Below are 24,774 nucleotides of genomic sequence, written 5' to 3' on the forward strand. Positions count from 1 at the left end.
ACTCAACATGGACCTGAGGAATGTTGGTACAGATCAGCCATGATCCTATTGAATGGTGGAGGGGGCTTGAAGAGCTGAATGGCCTACCTCTGTTCCTTATGGTCTTACGATCTTCTCATCACCCAGCTCAGACCCATTCTTTTCCATACAATCTTGCTTGTAGGGGAACCCCATGCATTAATGATCAGGAGCAGAGACCTTATTATGGCCCTACAAACCCAAGCCCATTTCTGGCCTGGGAATTCGAGAACTAATTGTAAGATCTGTCTTACTGTTCGAGATAACTCCAGAAATAAACTTAAATTGGAGACCGTGACATTCAGGCATGCAAATGGCAGGAGGAAAGATGGGTATTTTAAGAGGAAGTCAAATCCTTAAGCACTATCCAATGTATTAATGAATCAGTGAAACTAGGAAACTTCCTGATCTGCCCATGATCTACAATTTCTATCGTGTCTGGAGGAAATCAGAAAGAAAGTAGATGGTCATAATTTTGCTGTGACACTATCAAATCCAAGTAAGAGTAACTTATCCCAAATACAGCATTAATGACATCACATACCGTAAGACAATAAGATGTAAGAGTGGAAGTAGGCCATTGTGCCCATTGACTCTGCTCCACCATTAAATGAGATCATGGCTGATCTGATCGCACTCAAAACCACTTTCCTCCCTTTTTCCTGTAACCCTTGATTTCCTTACTGATCAAAAATGTCTATCACATCCTTGAATTTACTTTACAATCCAACCTCTACAGTCCTGTGCAATAAAGGCTTCCACTAATTCTCTACCGTCGAAGGGCATAAATTCTTCCTCATCTCAGAATTAAAAGGGCTACCAAATATGATTGTCTCCTTTGAATCTTAACCTACAACCTTAAAGTCATGAAGAGAGACCCTAAAGTGCAGAAAGAGGCCATTCGGTCCATCAAGTCTGCAGTGGACCTCCAAAGAGCATCCCACCTGGAGTCAGTCCCCTATTCTATTCTCACAACCCTGCATTTATCATTGCTAACCTACCTAGCCCGCACATCTCTGGACATTATGGGCAATTTAGCACGGCCAATCTATCTAATTTGCAAATCTTTGGACTTTGGAAAGAAACCGGAGTACCCGGAGAAAACCTACGCAGACGTGGGAAGAACATCAAACTCCATACAGTCACCCAAGGCTGGAATCAAACCCAGATCTCTGACACTGTGAGGCAGCAGTGCTAACCACTGAGCTAACCACAATTTTTGTCCAAGTGTGTGGAGCAGCTATTTATGCTGACTCTAAATTTATGTTGATACATCACTCCAGGAAGACAGGAAATTTAACTTGTGTTCAATTCCTGGCAAAGTTGATGACCAGCTCATCTTATGTTAACATTCGCACGAGTAATACATTAGAATGCTTAATAGTGGTAAAGAAAAGTTTCATGCAAAACTCATGATCTTAACTTTGGATCATTCTGGAATAAACTAAAGATCCGAAAGAAGATTTCCCATTGTGTTGCTATTTATGAGCAATGTGGGCCAATGAGAAATGGCTACAAAGTCAATAAGCTTTTTTCTGCACTCAAAGTTAACTAGGAAGTTCTTTCACATTTTAAAAATATAAAATTTGCAGATTTTAATATCCTCCCATGTGGCCAATTTCGTCGTGAGGGTTTTTGGCATTTAGTTGGGTGGGCACACTACCATCCTCCTGCCTCCATCTTGATGAAAGTCTTCACATTTAGAGGGAATGAGAAATGAGAGTCTTCATCCCATTGCCACTAGTGCTATCCTACTTGTAGACAGGTTCTCCCATGCTGGGCACATGGCAAGGAAATTCTGCTTGATTATGGGTTCCTGGGGAATCCCTCATTGACAGTTATTCAATGTTTGATTGAGGGACCTGGCATTGGGAGAGGGGGACACACCAAGAAGCAGCTCGTGTTGCCAATCTCCCTTTCTGCTCTGCTCTGCGTGACCGGCCTCTTGCCATCACTGACCCATGGCCTGGGATCCAGTGACAATACCAGGCTTTGGCGTGGTGTCACCCTGGTAACAAGCCACCACCTTGCTGCTGGTGTTGCTTTTCAATAGAGCCCCCAGCGCCCGATGGACTGACTGGCAGCTCTCACCAAGCAGGCCTTCCATGCCCTTCTGCACCCTGAGCCCAGTCAAGGCCCACTCTATTCAGTTATGTGTGCTGCATCCAGATGGCTTGCCCACCCTTCCCCCCCACCCCCTCCCCCCATTCACATCCATTAAATAACTGCCTGCTAATCTCTCACCTAAGAACCCCACTTGGCAGCAGGGCAAGATGGCTGGCATGGGACTTCCTGCCGTGGAGGTAATTGAGTTGAGGCATCTGTTCAGCAGACCCCTGGATAAATAACTGCCCTCTCGCTATTCAACCCTGCACAGGAGCAGGTCACTAAATTCTGCCCTATGTATCTGTGAGTGCTATTGTCTCAACATACTGAAAAATGGATTTGTTATTTTTATGTATAAAAGGAATTATCTTGGAGAAAGTGCCTCTTTCTTTTTGTAGGCAAGGGTTGTTGTGGTTTTTGCAATACCATTTCCTGTGTGAATGAATCCCGGGTAGAGCTGGGTTGCCACTTCCAAGTTGGCATTCCTGTCTCTCGATTGACAATGCACTTGGCCTAGACTTTTCCCTGCTGATCCTGTTAGTGTTCAAATGAGAGATAGTGGCCAGCATCCAGTCCAGCCTTGCTAATCACTCTCCATCGTGGGAAAGCCACAAGATGGGGTCTAAAAAACAGGTCATTGTCTCTGCAAGATTAAAGCAGAAAAAGCGGTATTGTGTGGCAGAGGGATAAATCTTCCTGCTGTCACTCAAAGTCTGAATTAAACTCTCCTTCATTTCTAAGGGGCTTATCTGTGCTGAATGGGTTGTTACACCACAAGTGTAAGGGAATGTATTTAGTGAGCTTCCACTCAGCCACCTTCTCACAGAGGACATAGAAGGCGCAAAACTCGAGGCGAAAAATAAAAATGAAAACCTTCAGGTTATGAAAGAGGATGTTCATGCTGCTAGATTGTTATCATGTGAAGAGGCAAATGGTCTTGGTTTCTTTGCCAGTGCTTTGCATTGTCCGGTAGTAATTCCATCACTTCCTCTGGACTGTGCAACTGCTGTGTGGCTGGTGTTTTCCGGAGGTTATCTGCTATTGAAGGAAGAAGAAAGCAGCTTGTGCCTGCTTGGGGGTAGACCAGGGGCAGCTTAGAGCATGGGCGAAGTGTCGTATTGTAAAGAGAAACTCTCAAGTAGCGGAGAACACAGCAGCCCTAGCTACACTGTGCCTGCAGGGTTTGCAATTTAATTTCCACCTTTTGAATCACCTTTGTTTGTTTATTTCTCTAATTATTGGTTGAGTTTACAAATGTACTCTCTTGCCCTCCCGTTGACTTTTTGAAAGTTGAAAAACAGGTTAGTTTGACAATTGGAATTACTGAGACATGAAGATGGTTGATCTCTGGTGTCATGGCGACGCTGCAGTCGAGTAAAGGTTAAGGAGTATCTTAGACTCACAGTCATAGAAAGCAAATTAAAGGTTCAGTTTCTTGCTTCAGATTCAATTATTTGAGTACATTGACTCTTTAAAAAACACATTGGACATCATTACTTGTCATGGTGGTAACTTGAATTTATATAGCACCTTTAAAAGCAATAAAATGTCCAAAATTGCTTTCCAGGATCATTAAATGAAGGTGTGACAGCAAACCATTTAAGGAGATTTTAGGTCAGATGACCAAAATCTTGGTCAAAGCGGTGCGCTTACTGGTTTAATGAGGGAAAGTGAGCTAGAGAGGCAGAGAGGTGCAGAAAGGGAACTCCAGGTCTTAGGGTTTTGGAAACTGTAGGCATGGCCAGCAATGATGGACTGATTAAAATTAAGAATGCATATGAAGATACCTCAAATGGTTGTGAAGCTGAAGCAAATCAGATAAGGAGAGGGTGAGACCAGGAAAGGGACAAGACATGCTGCTTGAACAGGAACTCAATATTGGTTAGGGAACACTGGGTAACAGGGCAGTTAGCTGGTAAGAATTAAGCCATGGGCACCAGAGTTTTGGATGACCTCACGTGAGAGATTGGCTAGGACTGCATTGGAACTCAAAGACAGGCATGATATTCTCAGCAGTAGGTCTGTACTGCGACAGGGTAACGTTACGGAGGTGAAAATAGACACAGTCTCAGTGCTGGCATAAACATGGGTTTAGAATCTGATTTTAGGGTTGAGTGTGTCAGCGAGGTTGCAAACAGATTGGCTTAATCTCAGCTAGGGAGGACGTTTGCGGTGAACAGTGAAGAAATAGGATTTGGAAATGGGACTGAATACCTCAACCTTCCCAAAATGTAATTGGAGTAAATTCCGCTCCTTCAGCACTAGATGTTGGATAAGCAGTCTGACTATTTAGCAACAGTGGAGGAGTCAAGAGAGTTGGCGGTGGTGACGATGTGGGAGAAAGTGAGGACTGCAGATTCTGGAGATCAGAGTCGAAGAGTGTGGTGCTAGAAAAGCACAACCGGTCAGGCAGCATCTGAGGAGCAGGAGAGTCGATGTTTCGAGCATAAGATCTCCATCAGGAAGGTAGTGAAGATGTAACTAGCGAACTGGTACCGTGCTTTCAGCTGAGTTCAGTTGCCCATGGGCAGCATAGCATCGAGACAAGAAAATAGGAGGGAACCAGTGATAGATCCATGGGATCCAGAGGAAATGACATGGAAGAAAAGCCATTGAAGGTGAAGAAGCCACTGTATGTGAGTCACTGGCTACAGTTAGCTGGATAAGAATGAAGCCTTCTCAGATTAGTAACAGTCAGGTGGATGACAGTCAAGATGCATTGATGGAGTATGGCACATGTTACAGGCTACAAAAAGGTAAAATTTACCTTTGCCATGAACAAGTGGAATGTCATTTCTGATTTTAATATGAATTGATACGTATTGATTTATACGATGGGAGGGGCAGAAAGCTAATTGGGCGCATTCAATCCTGGAATTCTGGAAAAGATGGGAAATGATTTAAGGATTTAAAAGGAAAGGGAGCTGGTGACAGAAGTATGGTGAGGTCAGAGATTGCTTTTGAGGGGATAGATGTTGTTTGGCAGATTTAAAGAGACAATATGGGCTGTATAAGAAGAGGAAAGTAGCAGATTGTATTGCTCATCAATGGGTTAACATGGCAAACTCATCTTAGTGAGTTGTTTTAACAGGAATTAGTTTATGCCACTGGGTGAAAACATGACTTTCAAACAGAATTTACTAATTGGAAGTGGATCCTTCAGTTTAACTTATTCTTGTAGTTCATACTATTTGGTTTTTTTTGTTCATTCATGGGATAAGGGCGTCACTGGCCAGGCCAGCTTTCATTACCAATCCCTAATTGCCCAGAGGGCAGTTAAGAATCAACAACATTGCTGTGGATCTGGAGTCACATGTAGGTTAGACCAGACAAGGATGACAGATTTCCTTCCCAAAAGGACATTAGTGAACCAGATGGGCTTTCCCCCTGATTTCATGGTCATTATTAGTCTCGTATTACCAGATATTTATTGAATTCAAATTCCATCATCTTCCATGGTGGGATTCAAACCCAAGTCCCCAGAACATTACCTAGATCGCTGGATTAATAGTTTAGTGATAATACCACTAGGCTAACATCTCCTCCCATGACAAGATACTCTTATAATGGATGGTATCATGTCATAGATTGTAACTGAATAATTTCTCCCTGACTATAAATTAAATTTATTTCATGAGCTAGCTGATGAACTTTCATGGGACTAATATTCAGCAGTACCTGCTGTGTTATGACCTTTGATGACCTATTCTTTTGACCATTACAAGTTCTGGGGAAGGTCACCTTGTTTAAATGGTGCAATAGGAGCACATCTTGTGAACCAGTCCAGCAATAAAGAGCAGAAATTTCAGCAGAGGTAGCCTCCCTCTAGGCACCCATCTCAGTCCTAAAAACAACTTGGAAAGCTGTGTGGGGATCCAGAGCAAATGATGGAGTTAAATTCGCAAGTGAATCCATTTTGGATTGAGATAAAAGCCATTGTGGGCTTCTGCCCTTTATCCTCATGTTGTCACAGTCAGGGCAAGTATGACTGAAATTAAGTCCTATCCCAAACAGCACAACAAACTGGTGAATTTATGAACCAACATATTCAGGCCTCCACAGAACTAGCAATCCTTCTACTGAACTTCTGCCAGGCTATGGAGCAGGATGTTGGCATAAAATGAGACTGAGAATGCAGGGGTGTGGGCCTGGAATTTTTCTGACACTGACCAATATGTGCATTTCCATCTGAATCCCAAATCCTAGCAATTTTACAGGAGGTTATCCCACAGGCAAAAAGGCTAGCCCTCTAAAAGCAGTATCCAATCAAAAGAAGTGATTAAAGGATTTGTTAGTGCCCTTTCTCATATGAAATGGACTTTGCCAATCAGAAAGCAAGCCCTGTACAGGGATTGGAAACATGACCAGAAGGGGTGGCCTCTAGCTAGCTGACAAGGGGTCAACACTCTATAAGGACTATCAGGCATCTGTGGCTATGTTTAGCTTTTGGGAAATATTGAAGGTATTGAGGGAACACCTCCAATTTGAGGCACCCTCTCTCACCCTCATCTGCACCAAAAAGATTTTCTATTGAGCTCTTCAACATTGTTGTCCTTAATTGAATGGCATGCATAATCTTTGGCTTCTAATTGCACATTCCTTGAGAAATTGACTCCAGTGATCGGTTCTGATATGGTGTAGAGTCCAGACCTCGATTTGTTCTTGGTCCAGAATCCAGAAAATTTTCCCTGTAGTGGGAGAGTATTGAAAAACTCACAGAATTTTAAACAGCGCATCTCGAAGTGAGTTTTTCCTCATCACACACTAATCATTTTAGTTGATATTGAGCTGAAATAACTACAACTAGTTCTGACCATAGCAATTCTTGAGACACTCCCTGATCAATGGCATTTGGGAAGACTCAACAGGTCTAGCAGTGGAGAGAAAGCAGAGTTAATGTTCAGGTCTAGTGAACCTTCTTCTGAACTGTACTGAAAACATTGACTCTGCTTTCTTCCCACAGATGCTGCCAGACCTGCTGAGTTTCTCCAGCAGTTTCAATTTCTGTTTTGGATTTGTTCTTTGTTTTATTTTAGCATTTGGTAAGGGTGCCCCTCAATGGACAGATTAAAGTTTGACGTTAACTTTCAAAGATCCACATCAATGTGAAAAGGAATTAGACTTGAAACTAGCATTGGTAAATAGAATTGTTTATGATTGATTAAGTTGTGGTAAGGTGATGGGTACAAGAAATGGATTTCATTGCCCCTCCCTGAAACGGGTTTGGGGGCAATTAATACCCACCGAAAGGTTCATGCTGCCACAGTGGATATTAACTGGCTGTGGCTGGGGGATTGCCATGTGGGGAACTGACAAAGGAAATCCTATCAAGGCTGTTTGCAGTCGTCAAAAAGATGGCCTGTTTTCCAGCATTCTGTGCTTGATAGAAGATCCAGCATCAGGAAAAGGAATGCCCGCTGAGAACTATTCTATCTAGCAACCCCTTCCACCCACAGAGAGTTCTCCATCTGATAAACCCCTTCCCCGTGTCACTTATTTGTGAACTGGGCCCATTGGTGGCCTGGACCTTGGCAGGGTGCATTTCTGACATATGCGATCTCTTCCACCCCACCAAAAATTGTCACACAATGCCTCTGGCTGCTAGCCGTTATGGGTAGGGATGAGGTGGAAGGATTTCCATTGCCTCAGGTAAAGGCTCGCCTGGCATCTCAGTAGGTGGCAAAAACAGAAGTTGCTGGAAAAGCTCAGCAGATTTGGCAGCATCTCCAAATAGAGATCAGAGTTAACGTTTTGGGTCCGGTGACCCTTCCTCAGAAGTTTCATGGACTCAAAACGTTAACTCAGATTTCTCTTCACAGCTGCTGCCAAACCTGCTGAGCTTTTCCAGCAATTTCTGTTTTTGTTTCTGATTTACAGCATTTGCAAGATCCAAGTTGCTAAATCTTCGCTAAAGCAGGTGACATAGGCCCCTCAGCAGCTCTCTGGCCAACAGGAAAGATCACCGCTACTGACATCAATTTCCACACCAAGTTGTCGAAGTGGATCCCTTTATCACTTTATAGTTGGTATTCCCTTGACTGGCATTCAATTTCCTGCATAAATTTAATATTTAAGGACAAGTTTTTGGAATTATCACCTTACTACCCCTATACCTTTTGACTCCCTTGTTATTCAAGATTCTATTTACCTCAACCTTAAAAAATACTCAATGTCACTGCCTCTACAACTCTCTAGGGAAGAGAATTTCACGGATCCACAACCCTCTAAGGAAAAAAAACCTCCCCATTTCCATTTTTTTTGGAAGATTCCTTACTTTTATCTCTTATCTCTCTTACATGGGAAACATCCTTTCAGTATCTAATCTGATAAATCCCATTAGGATCCTGTATATAATACAATAAGACCACCTCAAATTCATTTAAGTACTGATGAACACAGGCCCAATCTATCCAACGTTGCGTTTCATCACAATCTCCTCTAAGGCCAGAAATCCTCCAGTACCCCTTGCATTAGTGAGTCAGCAGGCTATTAGAGTAAGGGGCAAGTGGAGACCTCACAGAGAATTTGCCTCCAGCAGTGCCCCAGTCAAGTGGAAGACAAGCAAATAAACTCCAGCAGGTCCACTGTAGTCAATATCTCCAGCATTGCAACAATGATTGTGCAAATCGAACTCCTAGAATCTGACACTTCATCTATATGCAGTCAGCTTCCAAAGTAGATTCTCTTCAAAATCCTATAGATTCTGAGTGATGTGGGGAAAAACCCATAGTATTCACAAATCTCAGCAGAGATAATTCAAAGCAAATCCTGTTTTCACCGTTTCAATTGTTGCTGCATGTGGCCAGTTTGTATTGCTGACTCTTATAAAGATTAATTTGCTGAATTTCCATCTAATAATTATAATGATTTTTATGCAAATAAGAATCTGTACTTGCATGATTGATAACATGCTCCGGGGTGAGCATTAGGGTCGTTCTCCAAGCTGGCTTTGTCCTTTTGGGAAAAAAAATGGTTGTTGGCCCCAATTCACCAATGACTGTCATGCGTTATCCTCTACATCCTGGCATGAGGCAGGACAGGTTCACTTTCTCTAGCATGTTCTGTGCTCAGTGCAATTAACTGCACTCCTAGCCATCGAGCAGAAGACTGAGAGTTAAAGATCATAATCCGAGCAGAAACTTTGGGAAAAATGTCTGAGTATGCACTGGTATGCCCTGATTGTGATTTTCTCATTAAGTGACTACAGTAAGCTAGCTCCCTGCAGCTAGTGCACACTTCAGGAGAGGCCATTAAGGTAGTATGCTTAATGGCTACTCATTGAAAGCTAAATCAAGTCACAGAAGAGGTCACATGACTGTAACAAGTCACACGTGTAGTGTCCTCATAATTGCATTTCTCCAAACGTCCCTCTTTTCATAAAAAAATTCCTTGCACTTATATTTTCAGTAATGTTATCTCATCTGCTTAATTTTATTTGTTGACTTTTATTTGTTATCACTCATGAACAAGGTTGTATGTTAATTCATGTCTTTCCCATTGGCATCAGTCTCTACAGATGCATTTCATACATAGTTTTTAAGTCATGCAGGTTTTCTCATGGTCCAAGCATGTGTTGTTGTTGGCTGTTCACCTGCTTTCAGCTCATTCCTGAGGTGATGTTCCTTCTCTGGTGAGTATTGTTCTTCAGGCAAATGTTGTTTCTGTGGTAAATGTTGCTGTTCCATTTCCATTGTTGGGTTAAAATGGATCCCTAGGACTAACGGTCCTTTTGTACTCCTACATCGTCTTAATCAGCTGTCTGTAGTGAATGTGCAGCTGTTCCAATTGGATGTGTATGTCCGTAGTTGTCAGGATATAGTTGGTCCATGTATATCCTGTATCACTGAGAGGGCAACTGCTCCATTCAGCTCCCAAGTTGTCCTGTAGGTTGACTCTTTTTCATATTGAATGTTTTGCACTCTGACTGGTTCTCCAATGACTAGATGTGGGAATAAATTAAGCATTTTAACAAAATGAATTTAGCTTAGTGTCATTTCACTTTTATTTTGGTCACACGCGCCTATTATGAGTTTAAGGTTTAAAAAGTTTTTGGCTATTGCAGGAAAATTTGGGAGCAGCAGGGTATATAATAGTTAGACTGGACTATTTGCTATACCAGGTTAAAACAATGACTGCAAATGCTGGAAACCAGATTCTGGAGTAGAGTGGTGCTGGAAAAGCACAGCAGTTCGGGCAGCATCTGAGGAGCAGGAAAATCTGATGTTCCGGGCAAAAGCCCTTCATCAGGAATACAGCCTGTATTCCTGATGAAGGGCTTTTGCCCGAAACGTCAGATTTTCCTGCTCCTTGGATGCTGCCTGAACTGCTGTGCTTTTCCAGCACCAGTCTACTCCAGATATTTGCTATACCTTCAGTTGATACATTTCTCCACTCTTTATCTTTATATTTGCTGATGCCAACCTATTGTATGGTAGAGAGTAATTTGTCAGAACTAATGTCTAACTTCTTTTCAGCAGCCATCTTTATAGACTTGCTTTACCTCCTTTAGTTACAAGAAAAGTGATTCATTTTCTTGCAATCACACTATCACTTACCCCCTGCTAGACCTGCCTCATTTTCTTTTGTGTGATCTCTTCTGCAATTTTTCACAATGTATTCTGGCCTCGATCTTTCTGCTGGCCCTTCTGAAAATAGTTCTTCTCTTTATTCATGATGTTCTTATTAGGCCTGGACAGTCTCTTCTTATGTAAAGCTTTGCCCATTCTGGCATTAGTACTCTGCAGCAAACAATTGACAAACTGAAGAACTTTTGTGCATATCAATAGATTTCTTGAGAGTAGGTTTCCTCTCTCTCAGCAAACTTGCTCGCGTGGTGGGATCTCCTAAAAATAATTATATCTTTGCTGACATTCACATATTTGATTTATGCAGACTCACTGGCATCAGGTGGATGTGATAGCCTGCTCACGCACTGATCACTATTCTCCTTTACCCCCCAAGTTTTGTTTTGTTTTAACATATAGCATTAGTTTAATTATAACATTAGCGAAGGGTTAAAAACGCGGCCTCAAGGTATTCAAAATTTCTCAAATCAGGTTTTTCTGCACCTCAGTGAAGTACAGCTTATAGCACACTTTCCCCAGCACTGGTAACAGAGTGTCACTCTTATTTGTTCAGATATCTTACTTAATTCTGTAGCTATTTCATGATTTTGCTGAGATTAGACAGTGTTCCAATGCTTTCTCATATCACTTTTCAACTCCATTATATCAGGAGCTAGTACATTCTTGGCCATTCTGACTTACCCTGCACTTATAAAGTTGCAGACTGCAGTCAATGTTCCCTCTAAGCTGCAATGGCTGCTTCATGTTTCTGTGCATGAAAATCAGCATCAGCAATGCTGATCAAGGTATTGACTTCCACTTCCAGCTGCATTATAGAACATAGAACATAGAACATAGAACAATAGAGCACAGAACAGGCCTTCGACCCACGATGTTGTACCGAACATTTGTCCTAGCTTAAGCACCTATCCATGTATCTATCCAATTGCCGCTTAAAGGTCACCAATGATTCTGACTCTGCCACTCCCACAGGCAGCGCATTCCATGCCCCCACCACTCTCTGGGTAAAGAACCTACCCCTTACATTCCCCCCTATACCTTCCACCCTTCACCTTAAATTTATGTCCCCTTTAACACTCTGTTGTACCCGGGGAAAAAATCTCTGACTGTCTACTCTATCTATTCCCCTGATCATCTTATAAACCTCTATCAAGTCACCCCTCATCCTTCGCCGTGCCAATGAGAAAAGGCCTAGCACCCTCAACCCATCCTCGTACAACCTATTCTCCATTCCAGGCAACATCCTGGTAAATCTCCTCTGCACCCTCTCCAAAGCTTCCACGTCTTTCCTAAAGTGAGGCGACCAGAACTGCACACAGTACGCCAAATGTGGCCTAACCAAGGTCCTGTACAGCTGCAACATCACCTCACGATTCTTGAATTCAATCCCTCTGCTAATGGACGCTAATACACCATAGGCCTTCTTACAAGCTCTATCCACCTGAGTGGCAACTTTCAAAGAGCTATGAACATAGACCCCAAGATCCCTCTGCTCCTCCAACTTACTAAGAACCCTACCGTTAATCCTGCATTCTGCATTCTTAATTGTCCTTCCAAAATGAACAACCTCACACTTGACAGGGTTGAAGTCCATCTGCCACTCCTCAGCTCAGCTCTGCTTCAAATTATCCTTCAAACAAGATCCTAAACCAAGGTAAAATTAACCTTGACATAAAATATCATCTGAAGTCCAAATTAGGGCAGCATGGTGGCTCAGTGGTTAGCACTGCTGTCTCACAGGACCCAGGTTCAATTCCAGCCTTGGGTGACTGTATGGAGTTTTCACATTCTCCCTGTGTCTCCATGGGTTTCCTCCAGGTGCTCCGGTTTCCTTCCACAATCCAAAGATGTGCAGGTCAGGTGAATTTGGCCATGCTAAATTGCCCATAGTGTTAGATGCATTAGTCAGAGGGAAATGGGTCTGGGTGGGTTAATCTTCAGAGGGTCTGTGTAGGCTTGTTGGGCTGAAGGGCCTGTTTCCCCTCTTTAGGGAATCTAATCTAATCTAATACAATTATCCTGGTCAATGATCCTCCCTTTATCAGTACATTAAAAACATTACAAGTGCCCATTCATTTTCTTTGTTCTCCATAGGACATGGTTGCTGTATCTGACAGCTACATTTACCTACATGGCACTTGAGAAGCAATTCCGTATGTGAAGAGCTACTAAAGCTTCAGCCAGTCTTGACTCTCAATACTGATAGTGGGCATTTCACCTTCTTACTTTCCCCCTACACACACAGAAAATGCCATAACCTTGGTCTGATACTTCCCCATTCTGGTCCAGACTGAAGTCAGTGATCTTCCACCTCCTTGTCACTGATACCATGAACACTTGTAGTTACCAAATATCTGAGTAACAAAAGTGGGATCATCTATGGTGCGACTCTGAACCAACAAGTACAGCAGATGATCTCATCTTTTTTACTCATCACCTTATAGCATTTGTGGGAAAAATACTCCCCAATACTAGCTGCAGTCAAAGTTGTTCACATTCAAAAAAATTGAATTCCAGAGGTGAGAGTAACTGCCCTTGATATTGGGGTAACAATTCACTGAATGTGTAATTGTAACAAATTGAAAAAATAAGGATCAAGGTGAAAATCTCCATTAACTGCAGTTAAAAAAGAAGGGTCATTGGACCTGAAATGTTAATTTTGTTTTGTCTCCTCAGATGCTGAGTTTATCCAGAAATTTCAGTTTTTGTTTCTGATTTCCAGTATCCACAGTTCTTTGGTATTTTTATAAAGGAAGGTAGTTGTTGTTGTTGGAGGCTAACACTCTCAACACCAGGATTTTGCCGTGGAAATTCCTCAGGGCACTGTTCCAGATCCAACCATCTTCAACTACTTCATCAGTGACCTTAGACTTAGAGGACTTCTGGCATCTCCATGCACATGAGGCTGAAACAGACTTACATATGACTGTTTTCTCTAGCTAGTTATTCTTGGAACTTCTCTCCTCAAAATGTTAAGCCTCATCCATTCTGGCATCAGTTTTCTTTAGGTGGTGACTGACAAACTCAGAGCTTTTCTGCTTATCAATAAATTTCTTGAGAGTAGGTTTCTCCTCTCTCAGCAGACTTGCTCTCATGGTGGGATCTCCTAAAGATAATTATACTTTTGCTGAAATTAATATCTTTGATTTATCTAGCTGCAGTGGCATCAGTTACCTGTGATAACCTGTTCACACACTGATCACTATTCTCCCTCTCCTCCCAAGCGCTTTTTTTTATATAAAGCATTAGTTTAATTATAATATTAGTACAGGTTTAAAATATGGCTTCAAAGGCAAGAACTTCAGGAGAGCACTCTGCATCAAGCATGGTTGGTGAGAAGCCTCACACTCTCTTACTTTCTATGAAAGGAATATTGGGAGGATTTGTAATTTGAACTGATTAGAAACTCTTCTCGTGCAAAGGTAGCTTTAGAACATATAGAGTTAACACCCATGTCAAAAAACATTGACGAGCAACTCGGTCTGATGCAACCCTTATCCATCCTTCAATCCTTTCCTTATGATACTGATTAAGGCAAAGGAGATGAATAGATCGAGCAATCATTCCTATGGCAACCTACAGGACACATTCCTTTTGGAGACGCGCCCACTCAGGCTAATTACGTTCTTAACTTGTCTAAGAAACAGCATGCTAATTAGATGCTTTACCAGCTTCATTACATGAGCTTCACCGGTTAGATGATTTTACATTTGTAATTAATTCAGAAAACTCTACATACTGAGGGGCAGCTCAATGTGTTACATTTAAGATTGGTGTTTTGCTGCTTTTTTCCTCCTCCAAATTTAGAGGAGTTATTGAATAAATAAGTGTGTGAAGCTACCTGCCATGATGCCAGCAGATCAAATTGAGCTGGCACACTATTTATTGACAACTATTCTAGTTTCTTTCCAATTTTCTTTCCTCCTGTATCTGATTGGACTGGCCATTCTGGGATGAGCTTCTTGGCATATTCCCCAGAACAAATGCCATGCTTCAAGGAGATGTCTGTTGTTTTGTTTCTTTCATTATGCAATATGGATTGGACAATGGCCTTCTCTATGAACACTTCCATGCCATTTTCTCTCACCAAGACACTCTGTCCCAATTGTCAAATTACATATCTTTGGAAGGATATGTTTTGACTTCTGAGATTTTCTCCCCCACAACCTGTGACTTGTCCTTGTGTTACCTTATTGTCATTTTGACAATCCTTCACATTCATGATGAAGGTGGTGCCAGGTGATTCAGCAATGGAAATGTCATTGACTGTCAGAGTGGGATGATTAAGCTCTCTCTTGTTGCAGATGCTCATTTGTACCACTCAAATAATGGTCAATGTTCCTTGACACGTATCGGCCACAGACTGAATGTATTCCACATATTGTTTCTTGTGATCTAGCTTTATTACCTGAGAAGTTGCAAATGGAAGTGAACAATCATCTGAACATTTCCATTTCTGATCTTATGAAGGACAGAGATCATTGATTAAAGACGTTGTTATGACTTAATGACCAATATCCTATCTCTGTTCCAGAGTGTCAGGCTTCAAATTGCGCACCAGGACTTGAAGGTGCACTCATAACACGGCATAACAGGTTGAACGTACAGATCCTTCCAATATGCCACCTTTGGCCGATAGTATGTGAGGAAGAAGCTCATGTTTAGCCATGCTTGATACAAAGTCCCACTCCTCAAACAATAGCCAGTGGGTTATAGCTCCATAGAATCAGACAGCACAGAAGTAACCCTTCAGGCCCTTTAGTCTACACCGACCTGTTTACACTAATCTCATATTCCAGCACTTGGCTCATAGCCTTGAACGTTATGACATTTCAAGTGCTCATCCACGTACGTTTTAAAAGGTTGTGAGGTTTTCTGCCTCCACTACCATCCCAGGTACTGCATTCCAGACCAGCAACCTGGGACAAGGCAAATAAGCTACAGAAAAAAAAATAGATGCAGGTGCTTTGTCATCCTATCATGTCTTTAGATGCTAGAAGTCTTCTAAGTCTCAGATCACCAAAGAAGAAGTTGAAGATGGTTGGATCCAGAACAATGCCCTGAGGAATTATAGCAATATCTCAGTGGAGAAGTGATTAGTCTCTAACAACCACAACATCCATTAGTTAGAGTTTGACACCAGTCAGTGGAGATTTTCACCCTGATTCTTACAGATATCCGCTTGTTAAGTTAGCACATTTAGCCATCTGTTATTTCAATGTCAAGGGCAGTCACACTTGCCACAGGAATTCAATTCTTTGTGACCATGTTCAAACTAAGGTTGCAATGAAGTGTGAATCTGAGATATCCTGGCAGAAAGTAAACTAAGCTCAGATGACCAGGTGACCATTGAGGAAATATTATTTGACAGCACTGCCATCACTTTGCTGATTGAGTGAAACTGATGGGGTTGTAATTAATTGCATCAAGACCTGGGCAATTTTCCACTTAACACAGAGTAACAAAGAGCAATGAATGAATAGCCAGATAATCATTGTGAAATAACTGCATAGAGGCCATTATCCCATCACCAAGTCACCCTTTATTTACCTGTGCACAGTACACTGACTATGACCAGTCAGTTCAGACTCAGTCACCTGAAATGAGGAGATTCTAATCTCCTGGTTATATTGATCAGCCAGGGCTTTCCTGATTGTGGTTGTTAACCTGGACCGATCAACAAGGTCAAAACGATAGTAAAAACAAGGACTACAGATGCTGGAAACCAGAGTCTAAATTAGAGTGGTGCTGGAAAAGCACAGCAGGTCAGGCAGCATCCGAGGAGCAGGAGAATCGGGTCAACCTGGTTCCAATCGCTACACCTCACTTGGTGCAACAATGGATATGATTGTTGGAAAGCTCCCTCTAATTTGAATGGAATCATATGAGCCTTCGTGTCAATTTCAGCAGACAAATGGAACCTTAATTTATACAATGAGCACCACTGATATTGCAGCACTCCTTCAATACCACACTAAACTAAATCCACACTCTCAAGTCTGATAACTGTCTGATTTGGAGGCTGTGTCAGTCAATAAATAATTTTCCCATCAGAATTGTACTCTGTGGTGCAGCTCAAATTAATGGAATGATCCTAAATTTAATTTGCCAAAGTTGTTGTGAACAGGGATCAAACAGCACCTGTTTCTGAATTGAAACTTGATGTGTAATTAAGCACAATCCAACACTGGACAAGGATTCTCATGGACTGCTCAAGTGCAGAGTCAGACGTCAGGTAGTTACACTATCCTTGTGATAATTGGACCTGTTATTTTAGGTGTCTTCATGGGATAAAGTGGCAGATATCAGATATTTACTTTAATTTGTTGGGTTGAGTCAACTCTATTTAGGATTACATTTCCTTCACATGACTGAAAATCACACATAAATCTTCTTGCTCCTTGCGAAAAGGATTTTGTTGAACGCTGAATGAAAGAGGGCTCTTTTAAATGCATAAATGTTAGGGTAGGATTTAAATAGCCTGTGCTTTTTTTTCAAATTTCCAGCACACATTTGATAACTTTAGGGTAATGTATAGGTATTCTACAAGTAAATCAACATTGTGAGGGTTGAACCTTGGTCAGTTCATCAATTCAGTCTTGTTCCATGCTCCAGCTTTAACTAACCACTTCTGTATAACATATAGAACATGAGCTTTTATTACAGCTTGCAAGAAGACCAGCTGCTAAGAAGGGGAGAGAATGGGGAGAAACCATCAGTAACTCCAGTCAGGCGACTGGGGCAAATCCAAGGCTAGAAAAGTCTGGTGATTCTGTTGACACAGATGACATAAGGGAAGAAGGGGAAAAGAGAGAATAGTCCAGCATGCATACATTTGTGGACTGAGTTCCTAACAAACACTTAAAGTGATCTGTACAGGAAGTCTTCATGGCATTAAAGACAGCAAGCAAGCAAGCAAATGGCTTGCGCTCAATTCTAAATTGACTCCGAGTTAATTCTGAACCATATAATTCCCATTCCTCCTTCTGAGTCATTTAAGACACACACAGTATGTGCTGCTTTATTCTTTGCAATTTTTCTCCTATTTTGGGAAAAAGAATTCGCAGCTCTTCCCAAACGTCTGAGGGCAGATAAACACAGGATTTGCATTCTGAATCAAAGGAATTATTTTTGACAGCATGGTTCAGATTTTGCAGGTAACATGATGAATACAAACTTCAAACAGAATGAGACATCAGTCACTGTGACAGAAACCTTTCAGTCGGCCCAGTAGGTGGATGCAACATTTAATGACTTTATTCCCTCGCCACCCACTAACAGACAAATGGGCTGGCTAGCATTCACAGGGTTAAACTGCTCCAGCCTGTGAGCAGAGGCAGCCTGTGACTTTTCAGGCAGCTTTGATCCCTTCAGGTATTCCACTATTGTCTAGAGATATAACGGCAGCCTGTCAGCCCTCTGTCAGGGGCCTAATCTTTTTTCTGTGTGCCGTGAATGGTCCCAGTGCCATGTCAGGGCAACATGCCGACTGCCTATTCTTGCTCCCAACAGAATGCAATCATTCGACAACCTGATGATAATTCACTCTCTGACCAGCTTTTACAAAAGGTGCTTGCTCAATGCTGTTAGCACAGCAAGATAAATCATGTACTTCAAATTAACTTCTATTGAAGAAAATAAAAGCAGTGGTCAGGCAAGGAGTTAGAAGAAAGATGACTAGGGTTGATAAATGTCAATGCATATAATTTGGCTGTGATTAAGATCTTATCTTAGTAGGAACTAAATGGAAAGGATTTAATAAAATTCCAGCAAGGGGACCCTGGCATATAGCAATGTCAGTGTGTTTGTGAAGTTGTTTTTGTTTAACAGAAAAAAAAGACCTGAACAGCAAGAGCCAGGAAGGAAGAAACTGATATTCAGGGTGTCGAGCAAAGGGATTAGTGACCCCAGGTGAAGCCAGCACACTCTTTTCTTCCTTTTCAGACCAGCAAATCTTGCACAAATAACATCTATGCTCGGGAGAAAGGGAGCAAGGGAAACGTGGGAACAAGAGAGGAAGGTTGAGTGCAGTTGGTCAGCAGAGAAGGCCTCTCTTTAGATCTTGAGGCTATTCCAAGTCCGAAACATGAGGCAGGCCGGCAGGTCGTCATGCCAGGGGAATGGATGAGTCGGGCAAGATGCCCATTCCTAATGACTATCCAGAGACTCCTGCAGCACAAATTCTGCCAACCTGGAAAAATAACTGCAAATGCTGGAAAAATCTGCAAATCTAGCAGCATCTGTGGACAGGGAAATTCAGTTAACATTTCATTTCTGGAAGGTTGGGTAGTCTAAAGATGGAGGGGGTAGTGGATTGGTATTGTCACGAAACTGGTAATCCAGAATCCCAGGTTACTGTTTTGGGGGTATGGGTTTGAATCCCATCATCACAGAGGGTGAAATATGAATCAATGAAAATCTGGAATTAAAAGCAGGCTTCATGGTGATCACCTAGCCACTATCAATTGTCACAAACACCCATTTGTTCAGTCGTATACTTCAGGAAGGAAATCTGCCATCCTTATTTGGTCTGGCCTACATCTGACTACAGGCCCACAACAACGTGCTTGACTCTTAATTGCCTTCTGAAGTTGTGCTAGCAAACACAGTCAGTTTGTGTAGCAATTATGAAAGGGTAATAAATGCTGACCCAGCCAGCGATGCCTGTGTACTATGAATGTAATAAAGAAAAGGGGCGATGGGCACCTTGACTGGCAGGAAACTTTGACTGAGGTTTTGGGATGGTGGTTTGGCAGCAATGGCTAAGAGGCCTGCCAACATATATTCCATCTCTTCGTCATGAGACTCTAAGCAACCAAAGTTTGCTTTTTGCGATTCCTGAACGGTCACTGCCCAATCCATCACCAAGTGAATGCCAGCAGTGGTGGGATGAGATCCTTAAAGGGACACTAAATACTGAGCTTGCTTTACAATGTTCATTAGCCCCAGTGAGGCCCCCCCAAGGGGGCATTAAGGTGGTGAGTCCCAATTGCAGCAGAGAAGGATGGCTGTTCTTGAGTCTTCTTCTACCGGATGTAATCAGGGCCGATGAAAGAAAGCACAAAATCCTGCTCAGCACCTTTCTGCTTGATTAAATTCCAGCCCCCCCTACCTGGAAACATCCTTCGGGGGAGTGCGCTAAACTCAACTTATTAACTCGGTTTCTCTTGTCACAGAGCATGACAGATATGCCAAAGATTTCCAGCACGTTTTTGCTTCTATTTCAGATTCTCCTTGTTAAGTGGAGCATGAACAGGCTCAAACTGGGCTGTGATGCTCCCCAAGGGCAGAATTGATTAGGGGTAAACATGCAGAGTAACGATTTGGATCAGGCCCAGGCAGTAGCTTGGCCACCAATGGAATTCTGCTTCAGTTAGATTCAGCCTCTTCAGGAGTGAGAGGTGGTGGGCAAGGATGAAAGGGAACCACCAGGAAATGAAATGGTACATTTCTTTTAAGGAAACATACCATTGGAAGAAGGTGAGAAGTGGAAGGGGATGTTTCAATCACACACTCAGAGTAGAGATTAATTCCCCACTTCAGGTAGGATTTGAGATATTTAATCAGGTAGGAGCATGCTAAGTATAGATGTCATCTTTTTCCCAACTCTAACTTGATTAAGACTGGGGTGAGATGGCTTGCAGATGGCCTTATCCCTCGCTTCCAATTGTGCGTACACTTAATGACCACTGATATACCTCAATCCACAATAGTATTCAGCAAGTGGGAAGACTCTTATATAGCAGAACTCATGTCTCTATCTCTGAGCCAGGAGACCTTGTTTCAAGTCCTGCCTTCTCCACAAGTGTGTATTATCTCTGAACAGCTTGATTAGGAAATATCTATTCAACCAGCGAAAGACAAGACAAGCGCCACGCAGACACTTGAAAAACCAGTCTGAGGGGCTCCCAGGTCAAGAGCGTCCCTCAACTGCGTGGCCAGGGGACCTTGCATGGGGGTTGAGATCCTGCTGAGAGCTACCCTCTTGCCTTTGTTGCCAGTGCCGACTCCCTGCCCTTTACTGCAATTCCCACCTGGCATTACAATGCCACTCTCAATCACCTGTTGCATTATTGATCCTAGGCATCAGTATGTGCATCACCGCCAGTAGTTGCCAGCACTTCACTGGGTTCACATTGCACGCAAGATGCAGCTCTAGGGGTGGTTTGGAGGAGCAACATTTCCTTTCCTCAAGCTCCCTGATCAGTAATGGCTGACTGCTGGTCACTGAAGTGTCTGAAGGTGCCAAATTTGGTGAGGTTCTCTGAAGGAGATACATAGAAGCATAGATGATAGGAGCAGGAAGAGGCCGTTCAGCCTTTGAGCCTGCTGTGCCATTCATTACCGGATCATGGCTTATCGTCCAACTCCCCAGGCTAATCCTGCTTTCTCCCCATAACCTTTGGTCCTATTCACTCCAAGTGCTATATCTAGCTGCTTCTTGAATATATTCAATGTTTTGGCATCAGCTCCTTCCTGTGGTAATGAATTTCACAAGGCTCCCGACTCTTTGGGTGAAGAAATGTCTCCTCATCTCTGTCCTAAATGGTCCACCCCAAATCCTCAGACTGTGACCCTGGTTCTGGATGAGCCCACCATTGTGAACATCTTCCCTGCACCTACCCTCTCCTGTCCTGTTAGAATTTTTAAAGTCTGTAGCAGATACCCCGTCATTTGTCCGAACTCCAATGAAAACATGATGATGCATGGCACAAGAGCCAACCCACTAGCTCCCTCCTCACTCTCCCCATATCCCCCATCACCCCCCCCCCCCCACCCCCACCACACACACACACACACACACACACACGCACATTCTCCTCACACTGTGCGTTATCTGCATGAAATGCCAACTCTGGTCTCTGTCTCGAGGAAATATTAGTGCAACAATACAATTCACCAACAGCCTTCACTAGTAGCTTTTAAATATTTATCAGTCTGGAGGGCGTGGTGTTCTCATGGCCTGGGAAACATTCCCAGTCTCTGGTGCATTCTTTCAGAGTATAGAAGTATTTTATGTGCACACATTTAATAAAAATTGCTTTGCCAAAAATCACATGGAAGATGAGCCAACTCTTCCCTGATGTGATGCTATGTTCTCGTTGACAAAATCAATTTGCTGGATACTTTATACTGGATGAGATTGCTATACAGGAAAAATGTGTAATACAAAGCCAAGCGTTGCTATTCTCTTGGGCAAAAATATTTTGACAAACCTGTTTTTGCTTTGCAGCCAGACGCATTGTATAAAGATAATGAAACTTTTATTGTAACTGGATACTGTCACAATGCTCTTCTTCCTCAACCAACTACCCCACAAAATAAAACAAATTGCCCTTTTTCCATTGAGGTAATATTTCTTCAGTCTCTGGAAAACTTAATTCCCTTTGAAATATTCTGATTTGTTCTACTTCTGCAATCCAGGTTCAAAGTGTACCAAGGCTTGACATTCACAGCACCATTACAAAGGTGTTACATCACACCATCTTGATTTGAGGAGAGAGGGCTTACATAGAGACTACAAACCACCATTTAAGAATTCGGAAGTACGTTAACAGCATCTTGTATCCTTATATATCCTTTAATGTAGAAAAATGTCCAGAGATATTTCTCCAGGCCACTTTCAAATTGTTAGTCAAGGAAGAGTGAGAGATATTAAGTGGTGTCATTCACAGCTTGGTCAATTTTGTGAGTATTAAGAGGAATCTAAGAGGATGAAAACAAAATGTGGAAATGATGAGGTTTAAGTAGTGTGTTCCAGAGTGTGGGGCGTACACACTAATCACACTGCTAACACTGATGGAGTGAAGCTAAGGAAAGATATGCAGAGGAATTTCACTTTTCACATTAGTTCTTCAGTTTTGCATTAGTTACTCGATGGAACTATCTTAATGGATAAAAAGCTAAGAAAGGTAGTTCCTTTTTAAAATTCATTCTTGGGATATGGTTGTTGTGGGAAGCTGACATATGTTATCCAACTCTCTTGGCCTGAGGAGTGAGATGGGTTTACTACAATGTCACAGTTTGATACAGTGCAATGATTCGTAAAGTAATTTTGGACAGTACTTAACAATGTTGATGTGAGATTTATGTCTCATAGACCAAACTGGATGAGAACAACAAGTGCCTTTTTCTGCATTTTCTACATCAGGGAGAGTATCACAGCTGCAGAAAGGGAGGTTGTCGTGGAGGGTTTGTCTACACAGTCAGTATAGGTGGAAGTCAGAAACAGGAAAGGAGCGGTCACTTTAATAGGAGTTTTCTACCCCCCGATAGCAACAGAGACACAGAGGAATAGATTTGGGAGGCAGATTTTGGAAAAGTGCAGAAGTAACAGGTTTGTTGTCATAGGTAATTTTAACTTATCTAATAGTGATTGGAACCTCCTTAGTTCAACTACTTTGGATGGAACAGTTTATGTTAGGTGTGTCCAGGAAAGATTCTTGACTCAATATGTAGGTAGACCAACTAGAGGGAAGGCCATATTGGATTTGGTGCTGAGCAATGAGCCAGGCCAGGTGTCAGACCTCTCGGTGGGAGAGCATTTTGGTGGTCATGATCACAACTCCCTGACCTTTACTATGTTCATGGAGAGGGATAGGAGCAGACGGTATGGGACAGTATTTAACTGGGGGTGGGGGAATTACAATGCTATTAGGCAGGAACTGGGGCACCTAAATTGGGAACAGATGTTCTCTGGGAAATGCACAACCGAAATGTGTTGCTTATGAAGCACTTGCTGATAGTGCTGGACAGGTTTGTCCCACTGAGGGAAGGGAGGGATGGCAGGTTGAAAGAACTTTGGGTGACAAGGGATGTGGAACATCTATCTAGTCAAGAGGAAGAAGGAAGCTTACTTCAGGGTGAGGACAGGGCTCTAGAGGGTTACAAGGTTAACAGGAAGGAACTGAAGAATGGACTTAGGAAAGCTAAGAGAGTGCATGAAAACATTTTAGTGGGTAGGATTAAGGAAAACCCCACAGTGTTCTACACTTATGTGAGGAACAAGAGGATGGCCAGAGTGAGGGTAGGGCCAATCAGGCATAGTGGAGGGAACTTGTGCCTGGAGTTGGAGGAGGTGGGGAGGTCCTTAACGAATACTTTTCTTCAGTATTCGCTGCTGAGAGGGACCTTGATGTTTGTAAGGACAACATGAAGCAGGCTGATATGCTCGAACTGGTTGATGTTAAGATGCAGGGCATGCTGAAAACTTTGAAAAATATAAGGGTGGATAGCTCCCCTGGGCCAGACAGGACATACACAAGGTTACTACTGGAAGTGAGGGAAGAGATTGTTGCGCCTTTGGCGATGATCTTTACATCCTCACTGTTCACTGGAATAGTTCACTGGAGTAGTGCCAGATAATTGGAGGGTGGCAAATGATATTCCCTTTTTCAAAAAGGGAATTGGGATAATCCTGAAAATTACAGACCAGTGTCAGTCTCATGTCTGTGGTGGGCAAATTATTGGAATGGATTCTGAGAGACAGGATTTATGATTACTTGGAAAGCCACAGTTTGATTAGAGATAGTCAGCATGGCTTTGTGAGGGGCAGGTCAAGCCTCACAAGCCAAATCACATTGCTGAAGGGAAAGCAGTGGATGTGGTGTGCGTGCATGTTAGCGAGGAGTTTGATAAGATTCCCATGGTCAGCTCATTCAGAAAGTAAGGAGGCATGGGATATAAGAAAATTTGGCTGGCTGTATATGGAATTAACTGGCCCAAAGAAGGTGGAGGGTGGTTGTAGATGGAAAATATTCAGTCTGGAGCTCAGTAACCAGGGATCTGTTCTGCGACCTCTGCTCTTTGCGATTTTTATAAATGACTTGGATGAGGAAGTGGAAGGGTGAGTCAGTAAGTTTGCTGATGACACAAAGGTTGGTGGAGTGGTGCATAATGTGGAGGGATGTTGTAGGTTGCAATGGGACATTGACAGAATGCAGAACTTGGCTGATACGTGGCAGATGGAGTTCAACCTAGAAAAGTATAAAGTTGCTCACTTTGGAAGGTCAAATTTGAATGCAGAAAACAGGATTAAAGGTACAATTTCTGGCAGTGTGGAGGA

The 24,774-nt window shown here is 42.5% G+C and overlaps 1 protein-coding gene across 13 annotated transcripts in view; it reads left to right on the top strand.

Annotated features, from left to right (window-relative positions):
- prdm16 (PR domain containing 16) overlaps positions 1-24,774 on the top strand; it is a 704,876-nt gene that overhangs the window by 84,067 nt on the left and 596,035 nt on the right. The window lies entirely within an intron of this gene.

The sequence above is a fragment of the Chiloscyllium punctatum genome, chromosome 16 (genome assembly GCF_047496795.1).
Source record: "Chiloscyllium punctatum isolate Juve2018m chromosome 16, sChiPun1.3, whole genome shotgun sequence".
Lineage (NCBI taxonomy): Eukaryota > Metazoa > Chordata > Chondrichthyes > Orectolobiformes > Hemiscylliidae > Chiloscyllium > Chiloscyllium punctatum.